Here is an 18,111-nt window from a genome sequence, read left to right as displayed (position 1 = left end):
CGTTCAGCCACCGTCTTGAGACTGTGTGAAGGTTTGAAGCCCATCGCAGTCGTGGGCGAGGGACAATGGAGCTGGGGCAGCCTCCGGGGGCACCCCTCCTGGAAAAAGGAGCACACGGGAAAGAAGGCAGGGGTCTCGGGACCACACAGGGGAGACACGGCAGGCACTCCCGGCCGGGCCCGCCCTGGAGCTCGGGTTTGCAAGGAAATTACAACCAGGGCCTGGTAATGCTCCTTTTAGTTACAGCATAAACTGCGGCGATAAAGCGTACCTGGGGAATGTTTAGAGAAAGCACTAATGATTTCTTCCCCAGTGGTTAATAAATTCACTTCCAGATCAATTTGTTCGCGATAGAGCCCGGCGAGCGGAACCGCGCGGCGGGCACAGCCGAGTGTGTCTTTTTCAGTATAAATGATTTATTACGATGATTAGCGGCACATAAACAATTTAAAATACAACGCTAATTAGTTTGGGGAAGAAAGGAGGGGAAAAGCCACCCTGCCTCTCTCCCCCGTTATGTTCTACTTCCCTAAGTGTGTACTTTTTAATTAAATCCAAATGTCACGATAAATTTAAAGTGTTTTATTACCACCCGGGCTAACTAAGGCAGTCGTGCAAGTCCCCCTCGCAGGCTGTGGTGAAGGAGGGGGCGTGCGCCGGGTCTGCCCACACCTGTCCCCTCAAGAGAGGAGATCACTGGTGAGTGCTCTGGAAGCCCTCCTGGCTTCAGGCAGCCCCGGGGGGCTTCGTCTGCCTCTGCACACCTACAGGGCCAGTCCATGTGCTACCCCTTCCATAAAGCCCACCCGTGGCTCCCAGCACCGTGCACTGGCCCCAGCTCTCCGGTGCACTCTGTAACCCAACTGCTTCTACCCTCTGTGTGCCCAGTACCGTGCCCGACACGTCCCAGGCAGCCTTATTACCGCAGTAGGAGGTGGCGAATTCTTGTTTTGATTATATGGGTGGGTAAACTGAGGCTCAGAGAAGCAGAGTGATTGCCTCAAGGTCACATAGCTCAGAAGGAATAGGTCCCTATTCCTGCTTCTGTAGCACCGCCCAGCCTCAGGCCAGAGACCTGGGCTCAGGGGCGTCTGGTTCAAGCTCAGGCCCTTCCGCTGACCCATCATGTGGCCCCCATACAATCCCTTTGCTTTCCTGGGCTTCAGTTTCTTTGTCAGCGAACCAGGGCAGCCCAAAGGAGCAGCGTGCTCTGCAAATCTTGACACACTATGCAAACGTCAATGATGCTCAGTGCTCCCAGGGCTCAGAGGAACCCCACTTAATAGATGGGAAAACGGACGCTGGTAGGAGAAAGGGCTTCTTCCCTCAGGGGCCCAGCAGGGAACAGCCTGCCAGCAACCTCCCGGCCAGGTCACACTCAGGCAACCAAAGGCAGTTTCTCTCCTAAACACTCTTGAACTGTTTATTTGAGTTTCAAAATAAACGTCTCTAAACATGGAGTTACCATATGACCCAGACATTCTGCTTCTCAGGATCCACCGCAGAGAATGGGAAGCAGCCATGCCCACACAGCGGTGCTGGAAGGCTCCCTGCTCCACCACTCCTAACTGTAGGCACACAGAGACAAGCGGATGAGGTCTGTCACCTGGTGAATGGATCCACAGCTGAGGTCTACCCTACCAGGATGAACAAAGTACTCTAACCGGAAGAGAGGCGGCGCCGATCCACGCCACCATGTGCCCGAACCTGAAAACATGAGAGGGGAAGGACACCGGTCACAAAGGGCCACCTATTAGCTGACTCCATTTATAGGAACGGTCGAGGAGAGGCAAATTCGTGGAGAGAGAAAGCAGAAAAGTGGCTCCCAGGGGCTGGGGGTAGCTGCTAATGGGCCTGGGGTTTCTTTCTGGGGTGACGACAATGTTCTCCAGTGAGACGGTGCTGACGGTCCTAGGAGCCTGTGACTAGACCCACCTCAACCGATGGGACCGTTCAAAGGGGGCGAGTTTTGTGGTATGTGCAGCGTATCTTTCGTGAACTATTATATAAAGACAGAGCAGAGATCCCTCTGAGAACAAGAGAAACCGGTTCCTAAGAAGTTCAGCACTGAGGGCAGGAGAAGGGCCCAGTGGTTGGTGGAAAGAGCATGGGATGACCAGCAGCCAGCCCTCATGGGGAGGAGCGCTCCAGCCACCCCACTGCTCATGGGCTGCGCCACAGAGATGGAAGAGCTCAGGGGGACCCCTTGCCTCCCCGACTCCCAAATCTGACTACCCATATTTCCAGGCCTGCTCTCCAGGAGACACAGGCCCTGTCATCCCAGCACACTTCTCTGGGTCACTGGGTCATTGGGTCCCCGCTGTCTCCTCCCGGGTCTTTCTCTGGCAGAACTTGCGTAGCCTCTAGTACCTTGTGGACACTGCCCTCTCTGTAGAGCCGGCATGCTTCAGGCTGCCCAGGGCCCCTCTCCCAGGGGGTCTCTCTCTCTCTCAGGACCGTGAGTGTGCCCTACCTGATGGCATGCGCATAATGGATAGCATCCTGGTGAGGATGTCCTGCCCTCAGCTGAGGTTCGGTCAGGAGCTGTGAGCCACTTGGGGCCGCGGTGTGCCAACCCTGGTCCAAACGTGGGGAACGGAGGCTGCTGCTTTTCGTCTCTGCCTTTGGGTCAAATGAAAAGCTTTGGGGCGAGGGAGCACTGTACAAACAAACCCGCTCCCTGGCAGCCAGCCAGTACTGGCTCATGGCGACCCAACAGGCCAGGGAAGAGCTGGCCCCGTGGGTTCCCAGACTGTAGCTCTTTAAGAAGGAGGAAGGGCTTTCTCCTGAGGAGGCTGGCAGCTTCGGACTGCTGCCCTTGTGGACCACAGCCCAACCAAGAGGTTCCTCCTTGCACCCTACCCGCCCAGGCTAATCTGAGAGGGGGTGCAAGAGAAAGGAAGCGTGCTGGACAGCAGGGGCAGCCTGCACCAACAGGGCCATGCAGCTGCCCCGGAGTCCTGGCACCCACCTGAGCAGGGGTGGCACCTCAGACCTCATCTTAGCAGAGGCAGATAGATCTGCCTCCACGTCTTCCCCAGGTGGGAAAGGGGCAGGACAGCTCTGGCCACTTGAAGGGCATTTCTGGGCCTTGAGGTAAATGGATACACTTCCTGGACTAAGCACAAGCCTAGCTCTAAGGATCTCCATGGCTTCATCATGAGACGTCCCCTCAGGAAGCTGCCCCGTAGGGAACAAAAAAACAACCCAACCAAGCCCAAAGCAATGAACCAGGGGCTGTCGAATCAATCCCACCCCCTGGTGGCCCCATAGGTGTAGAGTAGAGCTGCACCCCATAGGGCTTTCTTCTGTGTCACTGCGGGTGGATTTGAACTCCCAACCTCTCTATTTCCGAATGGTCCTATTTACAGGTACAGATGTTAGGATTCCCACATATTTTGGAGGGGAGGGTAAAATTCACCCCAGAATGACCTCCTTGCCAGAATCAGGAGCCTTCATGAAAAGTCCATTTGAGAAAGCTAACTAGTCAGGTGGGAGGGCTGGGAGACAGTGTGCCCCCACCTCACTGCACAGACAGATGGTGTGAGGCCAGGGAGTCAGGGACTGGCCCACAGGTGCCTGGGCAGCTCTGAACCTGCTCTTTCCCAGTTCTGGGGCATTCCTGTCTGCCTTCGGCCCCACGGGCTCATTCTTTTGGGAGCCTGGACAGCCAGGCTCTTGGTCCAGCCGGCAGCAGAGTCAAGAAGGAAGTCTGGAGGAAGGAGGAAGGGTGGAGTACAGGAAGGCAGTTGGGGCCTGAAAGGACAAAGGTGAGTGAGGACAGACATGAAGCTGGGGACTCTGCTCTTCTTGCCCAATGGCTCTGCCCTAGTTCTGGCCAGAAGCTTAGGCCCTGCTACTGGAGTTGGAGCTAAGAGACCCCAGCCAGGATGTCAACCACCCACACAAAACAAACACACTGCCATTAAGTCAACTCTGACTCACTGGGACCCCACGGGACTAACTCTGGTTAGACTAACTCTTTGCAGGCATGGAAAGCCTTATCTTCCTCCCTCGGAGTGGTGGGTGGGTTGGCACTGCTGACCTTGTGGTTAACAGCCCAACACGCAACCCACCATGCCACCTGGGCTCCTCTCTCAACCACCAAAAACACCCCACCAAAAACTCACTGCCATCGAGTCGATGCCAGCTCTGAGTGACCTGATAGGACAGGGGAGAATTGTCCCTGTGAGTTTCAGAGACTCTCTTTACAAGAGCAGAAAACCCCGCCTTTCTCCCAAGGAGTGGCTGGTGGTCTCAAACTGCTGACCTTGTCCATCACAGCCCAACTCGCCGCTAGGTTCTCCTTCCCCAGCAGACTTCAAATCAACCCTCCACACTCCCAAGACCACAGCGCCAGACCAGAGCATCTCCATCTCTCTCCTGAACATCAGGTGCCTCCTCCCTGACCAAGCACGACTCCCACATGTAAGCTCCTGCCTGACCACCTGCAGGTCATGAAGAAAACAGTGCATGACAGAACAAGGGACCTGGGGCAACCTGCAGCTGAGGGGGACAGAGAGCGGTCACTCTGTAAAGGCCAGAACAAAGAACCCGCCATCACACACCATGAATGGCCTTTCCCGCCTCTCACTTATACTCCCCAGAGTAGCCCCAAAGATCTTAACCCTGTGGTTCTCAACCTGTGGGTCGCGACCCCTTGGGGGTTGAGCGGCCTTTTCACAGGGGTTGTTGCTTTGGTCTTAGGAACCGAGACATCGCTCCTCCGTCCATCTCCAGGCAGGTCCGCTCACGTGCAGATATGCTGATCTGGTGAGAAAGAAGCTATCTCAACCTGGGCACTGATGTTGGCTTTTTACGCACACTGTTGTAAAATGCAGCAATGTAGTTTACTCTTGTTATATTAAGACTGTCACCCATGCTACATCATGCTTCTAAACAAAATTTCACTTATTTGTAATTAGAAATAAATATTTCACAATATATAATTACATGTTTTGTGATTGATCACTATGCTTTAATTATGTTCAATTTGTAACAAGGAAAATACATCCTGCATATCAGATACAATTCATAACAGTTGCAGTTATGAAGTAGCAACGAAAATAATTTTATGGTTGGGGGGGTCACCACAACAGGAGGAACTGTATTAAAGGGTCGAAGCATTAGGAAGGTTGAGAACCACTGTCTTTTGTGTTTGTTTTTGTTTGTTTTTGAGAACCACTGTCTTAACCAATGTAAATCTGAGCATGAAGAATCTTGCCTGCGCTCAACGCACTCCAAGACCTCCCATTGACGTCAGCAGGAAATCCAAACTCGTAGCCAGTCTCTGGAGCCCCACGGGGATGTGGTCAGGGGCAACCTCCCGCCAACGTGGCCACATCGATCCAGCTGTAAGATGCAGCCACACTGCCCTGCCCTCAGTCCACAAACACAGGGCTCTGCGTCCCCTTGCAGGGCCTCCGTCCTTCCTTCTGCTCCCCTCCTGGCCCCTTCAGCGATTAACTCATTCATTCACTAGTCACTAAACAACCAAATATTGACCAGCCCCCTCCAGCAAGAGGGATGAGCCCCCGTCCCTGACGTTTGGATAAGAAGTACAGTAACATGGATGAATGCTTCAGCCAGGAAGTATGTTTCATGCGGCCCACTAAGTCAATTGAGTCCTTGGATTAATTTTTGCTTCAAGTGTTAAATTATTTCTTTCCCCTCCCCCTCTGTCCATTTTAACCTTTATTGGACTTCTTTCTATTCCTAAACTGTTTCATGACTGACTCTTGGGCCCGTGATCAGGGCTGGCTCATAGCACGTCTTACAATTAGAGCGTTTCCCTCTCTTGAGATGCCGTTCACGGTAATTATTTCTACCAGAAGATGTTTCCTGAGCCAACTTTCACAGATTTACATTTTATCAGGAAGGTTGGAGACTGCTGTCAATTTTTTGTCAATAACATATTTTACCAGGTGCTGTCTTCGCTGCTTGCCAGATCTACTTTGCATTAATTATTTCAACCTATTTTAATTTTTTTTCTCTTGGATTGTTTCTGCAGATTTGTTTCCCCCATTTCACTGTGGTTGCCGTTGGGAGCTGCCATCCAGCCAGCCCGAGATTCACGGAGACTGTGCACGACAGGACAGAAGTCTGCCTTGGCTGTATGTCAGCGCCTTTCTTCCTAGTCTGTGAGCCCTGCTGAAACCTTGTGGAGCATTATAACCACTGCCACACTGCTGGTGGCTGTGTACAAGGCGCCTGGGGCGGGACTCAAACCTGGGTTTCCCCCACACAGAGAGGGCAAGCATTCTACAGACGGCATTCTCACCGAGGAAGCACTTTAGCATCGATCTCAGCGAGCAGTCTGAGGGGCAAAGAGTAGAGTGCAAACATTCTTGAGGTCAAGCGGCAGGTCCGTATTGAACCAGGTCAGAGCACAGTGCTTGGGGGGAAGGCCTGGCCCTTGGCAAGCAGAGACCTGGAAGATGGGAAACAGCTTCCGGCTGTGGGGAGAGCAGCTGCCTGGAAGAAGTAGCCTTTGATTGACATGCCAAGAGATGGGGTACAGCACTGGATGCCAGCAACCAAAGCCATAGCCTGAGGCCTGAGCCCTCCAGCCAGCTCTCTCTCCTTATGGACGGGGACCCCCAGGCCTGACGCTCTGAGAAGCATCCGTCTTCCTCCACCAGCGGAATGGCTCTGAGACATTTTTCTGGGTAAAATGTGGCCCAGCAGAGGCTGCATCCAGCCTGGTATGGGGCCTCAGTGCTGTACCCCATCTCTGCCTTGTAGTTGAGACTCCACCTGTGAAGAGCAGGGGCCTAGCCACCTGATTCCATTGGGACAAGGCCAAGTGCATGGGGACCTGTGTGGGGGTGGGGTGGGAGCGCCACAAGTGTTCTCACCTGGGAACTCTTACTTTTCTTGACCCCAGAAGACCCAGGGAAGCAAAGGAAACCTCATGAGGGGTCTGTGGGAGTTACGTAATCTGGTGGCAATTTGGGACTTGAGAGGATTAAGAGTGGAGGGGTGGAGTCTAGTCTGTCAATCGAGTCAGAGACAATGAGGTCTGAGTGGGCATGACCTTCTCCTGAGAATTCTGGGAACTCCTGTATTTCTTCCTTGGAGGTGAGAGACACTTCTCTTTTCTGCTCACTCCCTGAGAGACCCTCTACTGACAAGACGCACGAAGCTATGCCCTGGACCTGGAGGAGCCACGTGGAGACCCCTGCCAGCGCCGAGATGCTGACAAGACCACTGGATCCCAAGGCTTCCCACCCACGGGCCTGTGATCTTCCTGCATTCGGCGTCGTTGCATGTGTTTTGTGAGTCTGAAGAGGACTTTATAGATTGGTATTGGACATATGGGCTAATATTGGACTTATGGACTTGATCTGGACGGGGCTGGGATGTTTTCTCGATATTCAATGGCTCCTGTATATAAAGCTCTTTCCCGTACACATATGATTGTCCATGAATTTGTTCCTCTAGTCTACCCAGACTGACACAGTCCTTCTGCTGGCCTTGGTCTCACTGCACCCCTTCCCCATCAGCAGCCACGTCCCCACACACCGGTGTCAGTAAGCACAAAGGCACGGGCAGTCCTCGGAGTATAAAGGGGGAGATCCAACCCCAGACCATGGGAGGGACAGGCCTGAGGATACAGGTTGGTGATACATTGTCCTAGGCCACTGCTTCTGGGCATGTGAGGAAGTGCTGAAGAGGCCTTTGTCAAGGCCACCTCATAGAGGCTGCCCCCACCACATCCACAATGCCCGCCTGGACTTGAGGCCCACCTTCCAGTAGATACAGGTAATCTGGCTCAGCAAGACCACCCTTCTCCCCTACCACCCACAGATATGCTCACTGCTGAGGGGGGAGCCAGGGTGACAGATCCCACCGGACAGCACCTCTGCAGGCCCTCATAGCAAACGTACCATCTGTGACAAACAGGAGCACCACAGTCTCCACCCTATGCCCAGCCCGTGTGTGTATGTTTACAAGCAATGCCACCTCCCTTCACCCACCGGGCCAGCAAGAGCCCGGGAGTGTCTTACTACCACCTCCCCAGCCTCACGGCAGGCAGCTGTTCCCACTCAGGCGAGGGCTGGTTTTCGTCTGACTTAAGTCACATGCTAACTTGCTATGGGATCCTAGGCAACTCTCTCCCCCTCTCTGGGCACCACCCACTGCTCCCCTGCAAAATGGGCCAGGGTTTGCCCTCCTGGCCTTCCAAGGTGCTGTGGAGAGGGAGCGAAAGGTTTGGAGACACCCATGGCCTCTCCTGGTGTGCGCTGAGCCAGGAGGCAGCGACTTGGGGCTCCTGTGGAATGAAACCAGTGACTGATGCTTTCGGGGGGAGCTAGAATGTTGGGAACCTGGGGCCTTTCATGCTGGGCTGGAGGCTGACTTCTCGTGCCAGGTCATCTTCTATGGGGGTTCCCAAAGGTACCCCTCTCTTGGTGTTCATGCCTTGTGTAATCCCCTCCCCAGGAGTGAGGCCTGGGTCTAGGGAATTGCCCTGGAGAAGAGATGACAGCAAAAATGATGTCATGTCACACCGGGCCTTGGGCTCTTCAAAGGCTGCCAAACCCTTCCTTAGCAGATGCTGTCTCTTGCTGGCTCTGAGGAAGCAAGCTGTCATGTTGGACAAAGGTATGAGGCCAGGAGCTGAGGGTGGCCTCCAACCAACTGCCCACGTGGCATCAGAGGTTGCCGACATCTGTGTTACTGAGCTTCGAAGTGGATCCTTCCCCCAGATGACTTTTAAGATGAGACCACAGCCCCGGTGGGCACTGTGACAGTGGCTTTGGAGAGACCCTGGAGCAGGGGACCCAGAAAAGACACGCCTGGATTCCTGACCCACAGAAACCATAAGATAAGAAACATGCGTTGGCTTAAGTTGCCAACGTTGAGGCAGTGGCATGCCCTGGTAAATCCCTAATACATCACTGTACTGAGGCACACGAGGGGCCAGGAAGAGGGGGTCCCCGAGGATGGATCTCCATCCACAGCCTTTGTAGTCATGAGCTTCCGGTGAAGCCCAGCCCCTCGCTTTACAATGAGAGTCGAAAGCACAGGAGCCCAGAGGACAGAGGCCTCTGCTCAGCCCCATGCCCACATGGCCTCCCATTGGACCTCCACCCTCCCACTTCCCTGCTCTCAACTGGGCGGGGAGAGCCAGCTCCAGCTCAGAGGCTGTATTTCTAGGCCCTCCCTTTCCAAAGAGCAATCCCCCTGTTGTGCGTGTGGAGCCCAGCACGCTCTTCAAATTACAACGCCTTCTGCTTTCTCCCCTGCTCCTCCCCCAGACCCTGGGGAGCTTAGGAACTGGCTGTTGGGAGCCTTTGCTATTGAAGCATCAACTCCCCTCACCGGGACTTGGAGGCAGCAGAGGCAGGTCTTGAACCCAGTCTGACCCACTCCTCGCCCAGGCTGCTTCCATACATTATACCAACGGCAAAACCAAGAATCAGAGCGTTTGGACATTTTCACTGCAGCCCCACCCAGTCTTTCCAGGGCAACTTGTCCCCAAGGGCCAGGAATCAAGGTTTGCAGAGCCTCAGGGAGAGGAAAGGCCAGAGGAGTGAGTACCAGCTGTGGGAGGTGGTGCCCAGGCCAGAGCAGGGGGGTCTCCCTCCCCTTCTCCACCAAGTCGAGCATCAACCAGCAAAGTTGAATGATGTAAACTCCCTTTGGAGTATCTCAAGGGTTTTTCTTTTTTAATTCTCTTCCCCACCCTCACCCCCACCCCCCGAGACTCTGAACAGAGGGGCAGCTGCTCGCACCAGACAATATTAAAATGTCAGGAGTTTAAGGCCTGCGCTGGTTGAGTCATAAGTTATCAGCACCCAGTGAGGGCCGACAGAATGCCTCCCTTAAATTATTAAGCAGAAGGCGTCAGACTGTAATATTTTGCTAAACCAAAGTACAGACACAGACAAAGATGTCATTTCAATATTTGAAACCAGCAAGTTTAATTTAAAATAAGAGCAAACCAATAAGCTCAGAACAGAGCGGCGTATGAGAGGAAAATTATACTGTGGAAAAAAAAGTGGAAGGACTTAAGAAATTTATAAAAGTAATCTCCAAGTGGAAATTAGAAATCAAGGCCTAGAAACAGAATAACACAAAAGAAATATTACTGTCCACTTTCTAAATCAATATAACACTGCTCCACGCCAGAATTACCATGGTAACTCAAGTAAAAAGAATCAAGCAATTCTTATTATTTCAAAATAAAATCACAGCCTGAAGCCTGGGTTTTATTACAACCACTGATAGATCGCTGGCTTGTATTTATCTGAAATATTGCTTTTCAATCAGCTGGTTTATGAATGTACACAGCCCTCTCACCAGCCCACTTATTGCCCCGTTAGAAGCAGGGGCTAACCAATCAATGGATTCCCACCTGGCGACATCTGCATACATGCCCACATTAAAGTCAACTTTGGGGACCACGGGGCCTCACACCCTCTCAAAGTGTCCAGTCCTGTTGCAGGACAGAGAGGATATACTGGGGGAGATGGCAGTGGAAGCTGACTGCATTCTGGTACCCCCTAGTCTTGGCCACAGAGAAACCAGCCAGACTCTGAGGCCGCCCCACATGGCTAGCCCCACCCTCAGCCACCCTCTCCCTGGGTCCACCCCTCATCCTGACCTCTGCCCAGGGTCCTGCTGCTCCACCCCCCAGTCTGACAGCTGGAAGAGGGAGCCAGCAGAGCGCCAAGCCGAGCCTGCGCTCACACCGTCTGGGTTCACAGCCTGAGCCTGGCACTTGCAGGCCTTGGGACCTGGGACCAATCACTCAATCTCTGGGCACAAGAGTGCTCCCATCTGCAAAATGAGTAAGAGAATAATAGTAGTCGCTGCAGTGTGAGGTTGTTAAGCGTATTAAATGAGATCCTCTGGACATGTTGATGGGAGAGACCAGTCTCTGGAGCAGGGCATCATGCTTGGTAAAGTCGCGGGGCAGCGAAAGAGAGGAAGACCATCAAGGAGATGGACGCGGTGGCTGCAACAAGGGGCTCTACCCTAAGAGCAATTGTGAGGGCGGCGCAGGACCGCGTGGCGTTTCGGTCCATAGAGCATGGGTTGTTGCGGGTTGGAACCCACTTGGTGACACCTAACAATGGCAATAACCATAGGTCAGCCGCTTTGGTAGACTGACGGGGAAAACAGCCTCATTTCTCTGTCCCGCCCTGGCATCTGAGCCCTTGGCCATGTGATTTTTCACTTCTCTTCAAGAGTAGAGTCCGATTCCCCACCCCTGAAACCTGCACTGCCGGTGCTTATCCTGGCTAATGGAACGAAGCAGGGCACCGCGTCCCAGGGCCAAGCCTAGGTCCCAAGATGCCTTGTAGGCTCCCACTCTCTCTCAAACCTGTTTCTGCCATGACAGCGCGTGAGCGAGCCCAGCCGAGACCAGAAAACCACTCGACCGAGGCCAGCCTGAATCACTGACCCACAGATTCTCGAGTTAAATAGATGCCTATTGTTCTGACGCCAAGGCGCTGGGGAAGGTTTTATTCAGCAGCAGCTAATCGATTCAAGGGCATAGCATGAACACGTTTCAGCAAGTGTTTAGTAAAGCGGTGCCTCGTGTGCCTTCTGGGACCTCTAAGGCCAAGAGGGTAAAGCCAAAGAGACCTACTGTGTGCAGAGAACAGGATCTCTCCCACACTGGCAAGTGCTCCTATGGACATTAGGTGCTAATTAGGTTGCTAAGTAGGACATTAGGTTGCTCCCACTGTAGAGATGAGGGAATTGAGGCCCAATGGAGCCTCTGAAATCAAACAACAGTCAGCTAGGTCTAGCACCCCAGGGTCCTGAGTCACACCAACAGGCTACACCTGAAGACAGTAGGTGCTCAAGAAGCCCTCTGGGACCATGCAGGGGAGGGTGATCTGTGACCTACCCAACTTGACCCTGTAGACCTTCATGCTGGGGTCTCTGGACCAGGTCAGTCACCCCTCTCACATTACCTATGTATTTGCCTTCAGTGTGTTAGCTACTATGGACTCCGGCTGCGAGGCAGAACGCAAAACAGATCCACTCCAACCATTGAGTGCGAAGCTTATTGCTAGACATCGTGGACATGGTCTTAAGTATGGCCTGGAATGGTCTGAGGCCACTTGCAGGTTTCTGTAAGGCCAACCAACGCGGAGAGGGCATGTCAGGCAAAGAGGACAACATGAGCGATACATGCAACCTCAACGTTGCATGGGCCTGGAACCCAAACCAGAGTAGACATGTTAGACTTGCATAGCTTAGCGTGGTGGCAGAAGGAGCAGCGGATCTCAGGCAGGATACTCGGATAACAGAGGCTGGGTCAGTCTGGTTGTCATGGGGACAAAGATGATAAGTGAGATGAGAGGATGGTGATGGTGGAACAGAAAGAGGTAGGTCCAATCTCCAGGTAAATGCAATCCAGTGTTGTGCTGATAAATACTTAACTTCTGGAGGAAAGCCCTGATCTGTCGTTTGCCAATTGCCATGGTATAAACACTGCCATTCCAAGTTCCCAACACCATGGCACTGTACTCAGAGTTAGAGGAGACGCACAAAATCATTCCCTGCAAGCCAGTATGAGTTGAGTCCTCCACTCCATGAGTATAGTCCCATCCTGAGTACAGACCCACTAGGAAGATTCGTTCCAACAAGACCAAGAACTAAGCAAGCCTGGGGGTTAATGAAAGTCCTTCAAGCCTCAATGTCCTAAACTCTAAGCAGGGCAGGCAGGTAGGATGGACTGTATGCCCTATACACCCCCAGGGCCTCTCCAGTTCCGAAGGCTCCAGGCCAGGTAAATTAGGTTCACCTTCTAGGACAGCGGTTCTCAACCTGGAGGTCGTGATCCCTTTAGGGGTTGAACAAACAGTAGCAAAATTACAGTTATGAAGTAGCAATGAAATAAATTTATGGTTGGGGGGGGGAGGTCACCACAACATGAGGAACTGTATGAAAGGGTGACGGCATTAGGAAGGTTGAGACCCACTGTTCTAGGGGGACCTACCACTGACGACAGAAACATATCCCCTGAGTTGTCAGCAGACAGGACAGGGCCTGGATTGGGAAGCCCACGCAGGTGGCCCCAGTCCTTATCACACCTTGGAACCCTAGCAGAAGACACAGGAGCTGGGTCCAGAACCCAAAAGAGATGAGGAAGCGCTGGGTTCTAACTCCTCACATAACCCTGGGCGACTCTCAGGTCCTCTTTGAGTCTCACCCTTCCTGCAATAAATTAATGTTCTTGCAAGAAGTCGTCTCAGAGACCTCTTTCCATAACGCGGGCTATCTTAGGCCTGTGGACAGTGGTGGACAGTGAGGCCAGCAACCCCGCAGAGGCAGCAACGAATAAATGGGAGCAGGGTGGAGAAGGGCCAAGTCTATGTCAGATCCCACTGGGACTGCACGGAACAGTATCACAGACTGGGCGTGAGGCTTCCCGGCTATCAAGCATGTGAGCCTGACCTCACTGAATCCGGATGCCAAACCTGCCAGTCCAGCGTGGTGGTCCTCATTGTAAAGCTGAGAAGATACAGAGGCAGGCGAATCAACAGAAACTCCCTCAGCGTGGCCTATTGCAATTGCACAACTTAGCATCACAGCAGGGGCAGCAGCACGTCAAATGGACTCTGGCACCTTGGGGCCCTCCTATCCTTCCCTCCATCTTTGGTCCTAACTTCTTCCAATGTCCCATGATGTGCCTGGTCAAGGATTTCTGGGAGACCCTCAAGATGGATTCCAATAACAGCCTTGGCCTCCCCTGCGACACGGAAGCAGCTCTGCCCTGTGAACCGTGCCGGTCTGGAGGGAGCCCCTAACTCTGCTCAGGACGCCATCCTGGCTCGGGTGGCTCCCCCAGCTGCGCCACTTCGGCTCTGTCTTTGAGGGGCAGAAGGCTCAACCCTTTCAACCGCAGGCATGTCTTCAGTCCAGCGGCCCCAAGCGGGGCTACGGCTGAGCCTCCTGTCACCTTCATCCACGGCCACAGAAGGTCTGCTGCCAATCCGCGCTGGCAATCATCCATCTCTTCCAAGGGTGAGAAACTAAAATAGACCTCTTTTTGGTGCCGCTCACAAATGGGCCCTGCTGAGAGGCTCCTTAAATGGAAGCGAGTGGGGCGGCCGCCTGGCCGGACTCCGGGACACGTGGTGGGGTAGAGTGGAGAATCAATTCTCAAGAGAGGATGAGCGGCAGACCCCAGCTCTATGAAAATGCATAGTTCTACGTGTTAAAAGCATCTTTGTGGGACATGCTCAGGGAGAGAGACTGCAGGGAAGCAAGGCAGAGGCCAAGCGCGTGGCCATGCTAGCACTGAGCGCCAGCACTCAAAGGGTGAAGCTTTTAGGCGAGCAGCAGCCAGTGATCTCAGCTTCCCCCAGTCCTAATGCTCCTGAAAGGCTCTCTCCTGCTCCCTGTAATTGGGCATCAGTAGTTAATGCAGTATTGACTGCATTACACGCTCCTGTGCCTCCCTCGCTAATGCCAATTGCATCACCTTGTACAGTCACCGGCTTGCTTAGCCAATAGCCGTTAAAAGCAATCCAAATCATGAATCATATGGGAAACTTTTAGCAAGACACCGCCATCCAAGGAGACAATTTACAGTTGAGTTAATCTGGGTACATTAGCAAGACATGGATTCTGGACGACAGACCAATTGATGTTGCTTCCCCATCCCCCGCCTAGTGCTCGGTGTGGGCAAATGTATGGAAGAGTGGGGAACAGAGGTGGGCACCTGCTTCTTTACCCAGGGCTCTGGGAGGGGCTGGGGGGGACCCGGCTCTGCATTCTCTCTGCCTGGGTGAGTTTGGGTAGGCAGGAGGGGAGGAGGCTATGCATGCTCCTGGAGATTTGTGATGCCTCATTCGCAACCCTGCGGGCTTTGTTGCAGAAGGGGGCCGGGTGGGTGCACTAGGGACCAAACCAGGATGGAGGCTGCCCTTCCAGGCACCAGGTGGTGGGTGCTAAGCCTGGTCTCCCTCTGCCAGCCTCCCAGGGACACACTCAGTGGGATGGGCCAAGCTTCAGGACCAGGGAGGTCCCTGCTATATTCCCCCAGATGTGCCATTCAAGAGGCCCTGTGGTCCAGAGCAGGAGGACATATCCTATAAGCCCCACTGGTAAGCAAGTAAGGGCTAGTCAGTGCCAGAGCATAGCCCAAGAAATGCCTGCCCTCGCAGACCCACTGGTCAGCTGGGGCAGCACGCTCAGAGCAGTCATTAACAATTGAAGACTCCGCTGTCTGGTCTCCTTGGTCCAGCTCCACTCTCCTTAGGTATCTTCCCTTATTAAAAATACTCGAGGAATCATGTCTGGCATTCAGTTCCTATGGACACGCCAGCCTTCCTGCTGGACCTCTGCAGAGGTAGCTCACCTCAGAACCTCCCCTTCTCTGGCATCAGCAGCCTTAACTCAGCACCCTTGCCCACCTGGTCCCCATAGCCCAAGGCCCTTCCCTGTCTGAGGGGTGCCAGTGCTGTCTGCTCTTCTTCGTGGGCCTCTTCAAACACAGCTGAGTGCACAAATGGCCTTTTGGGGTTCAGGGTAGAAGCTCCCTCCCTTCCCTGGAAAATACATGGGTCACCCAAGCCAGGGAAGGGGGGCTGTTCCTGCGGAAAGTTGGAGCGGGACTCTGTTTCACTGACAGGCAGGCTCGACCACGTTCACAAATCCCAGACCCGGAGTTCCAGTAAAGTGCAGATGGCTAGGCCAAGAGCAAGCATCCAAATGAAAGCAATTAATCTTAAAACCCAAAGTTTAACCATTCGCGAAACAGATCTTGCCATCTCTGTGGTGACCCTTCACGGCTCAACCTAATGGATTACTTTATTAATAATGCACTGTGCTTAAAAGCAAAAAAAAAAATTTTTTTTCCCTGACGATTCAATACTTCACAAAGTCTCTTAAACCCGTTGCTACGGCAAAGCGATTGATATTTTATTATCTTTCAGAAGTTCAACATGAAAGCCCTGTGGTCCACCAGAGCAGAAGCTTTGGTCCTCGGCAGCTGGCCGACCCGACTTCAACCAGAGGCCCCAGCCCTTCCGACAAGATGTGGTCAGGTGGGGGGAAGGCGGTGGGGTGATTAATGGGAGCCCCGAGTCCCGGCTGCCTCGAGACAAAGGGCACTAGGCTACAGCCCTGAGAAACGCAGCCCTTGACAGTGCTGGGGGCGCGGGCTGCCCAGGCCTGGCGACCACCTGCTGAAAGGACAGGAGTGCTCAGGGAGAAGTTGGGGCAGAGGGTTGGAAGGAGCTAGTGAGTGGCCCCTCTCTCCCGAGGTTGAAGGTACCACCTTCAAAGCTCTCAGCAGCCCTGCTCTAATGGGGAGTGAGAGGTGAATTTACGGCAGTTGAAGGGCAGCTCCAGACGGGGCAGGACAAGACTCTGATGGCTGCTCAGTGTCCCAGCCACCTGTCTCGGATTGCTATGGGGCCCGGAGCTCAGTGGCATTGACAGAGTGGGCACCCTAGTATTTAGATCGGATGGAGAACAGAGAAAACAAATATGATCAGCCAGGGTGACAGGTGCACTACAGCCTGGAGGCAGGAGACTGGCTGACATGGCCCTCAGAAACCCATTTCCTCTGAGGGTTTGTCTGAAATCTCAGACTGTACAGAGAGCTAGGTCCAGGGACTGGGGCAGAGCTCACGGTGACCACATGATATGAAAGGGCCGGGGTCTTCTAGACTCTGACCTTCCCTGGGGCACAGTGAGGCCCTGCCATGGTGAGTCCATGCCACCCTGGGGCCTCCCTGCAGGAGAGCTGCCAGTCTCTGGCGGGACACTTCCCTCCCCTGGGCCAAATTCCTGCCTCCTCTCAGGAAGGCAGGGAGAAAGTGGGCCAGTGGGGAGTGAGCCTGTGGCATGCTTCTCAGAATGGCACACCTCCAGGTGCCTAGGCAGGACTCTGAGCCAGCCTCACAGGTGAAGTGAAATTCTGATGTGGCATGACTGGTCCAGGACAACGCTGGGCATTGGTGACAGGAAGGGGCAGAAGGCAGACCTCCCCCATCCCTGTCTGACCTGACCCCATACTCCTTTTACTCTTTTGCACTTGAGAAAATGACACCAGTCTAACCCTTTCAGAGCCCACCTCCACTGCCGGAGCGGGGAGCCAGCCCCGGGCTCCAGGGGAAGGGTCCATGAACAGAGAAGCGCATGCTAAAGATAATTGTCACACCCCGGCCAGATTGCAGCAGACAAATGGCCTCTTTGGGCATCCAGTTCCCTCTCTTCTTTCATGCTGACAAATGGGGACCAGCCACAGGGCTCCCCCACATTTCACCTCTAGACCAGACACTTGAAGAGATCCCTCCCTGCTGGTGTCTCTGACTGGCTTGGGATGCCAGGGACCCCAGCATGTGATGGCAGCAAAGCGAACATCTGACGTGACCTTGAGCAAGTCACAACTTCCAGTTCTCACCAAGTGCCTGGATTCCAGGCACCAAGGACCCTACAAGCAGAGAGCACAGACCCAGCAGGGGCTCGAGAGTCAAAGGTCAGAGGTCTGAGGGGACTCATGTCAAGCCACCCTTTCAGTTCTCTGCCAGGGGCAGGAAGCAGGCAGCAGCGTGGGTGCTGACAACTATTCACAGAATTCCCCCAAATACCAAAGACAGCCTCCACAAACCACACAAGCCATGTGTACAGGGCAGGAGGGGTGGGGGCAGCTGGGGAACCCACGTTCTGTGTCTAGGCCGAATGGCAACGGTTGCTTTTAGCCCTCAACAGAGTTGGCATGCCCTCTCTCTCCAGGGCTTTCCAGAACATTCACGGCAGGGCCCTTCACTCCAGGAAGACTTTGGAGGTCTGTGGGACCACCTGCTGGTGAGTTCCTGCAGTCGTGGGCCCTTCAGTTTTGACCTATCCCCCCGCGGTCCCCTGGGGCGAACGGAGACCCTTGGCCACGCGGAGTCCATGCCACCCTGGGGCCTCCCTGCAGGAGAGCAGCGGGTCGTTGGCGGGACGCTTCCCTCCTCTGGGCCAAACTCCCGCCCCTTTTCAGCAAGCCAGGGGGGCGGCGGACCAGGAGGATCTCTCGCCCTCTGGACTCCCGAGCTGGCCCCATGGGGCTGGCCCTGCCTCCTAGGCACCCCAGGGCGAGCGCTGTCCTCCGCGCGCCCGCGCGCCCCAAGCTCCGGAGTCCCG

At 54.1% G+C, this 18,111-nt stretch overlaps 1 protein-coding gene across 2 annotated transcripts in view; it reads right to left on the bottom strand.

Moving 5' to 3' along the window:
* LMO1 (LIM domain only 1) overlaps positions 1-18,111 on the bottom strand; it is a 36,218-nt gene that overhangs the window by 17,084 nt on the left and 1,023 nt on the right. The window lies entirely within an intron of this gene.

This window comes from Echinops telfairi, unplaced genomic scaffold, assembly GCF_000313985.2.
Source record: "Echinops telfairi isolate 266 unplaced genomic scaffold, ASM31398v2 ScPeMD7_60;HRSCAF=208, whole genome shotgun sequence".
Taxonomy (NCBI): domain Eukaryota; kingdom Metazoa; phylum Chordata; class Mammalia; order Afrosoricida; family Tenrecidae; genus Echinops; species Echinops telfairi.
The sequence above is the reverse complement of the archived record's forward strand: the minus strand, read 5'-3'. Positions and strand labels throughout refer to the sequence as shown.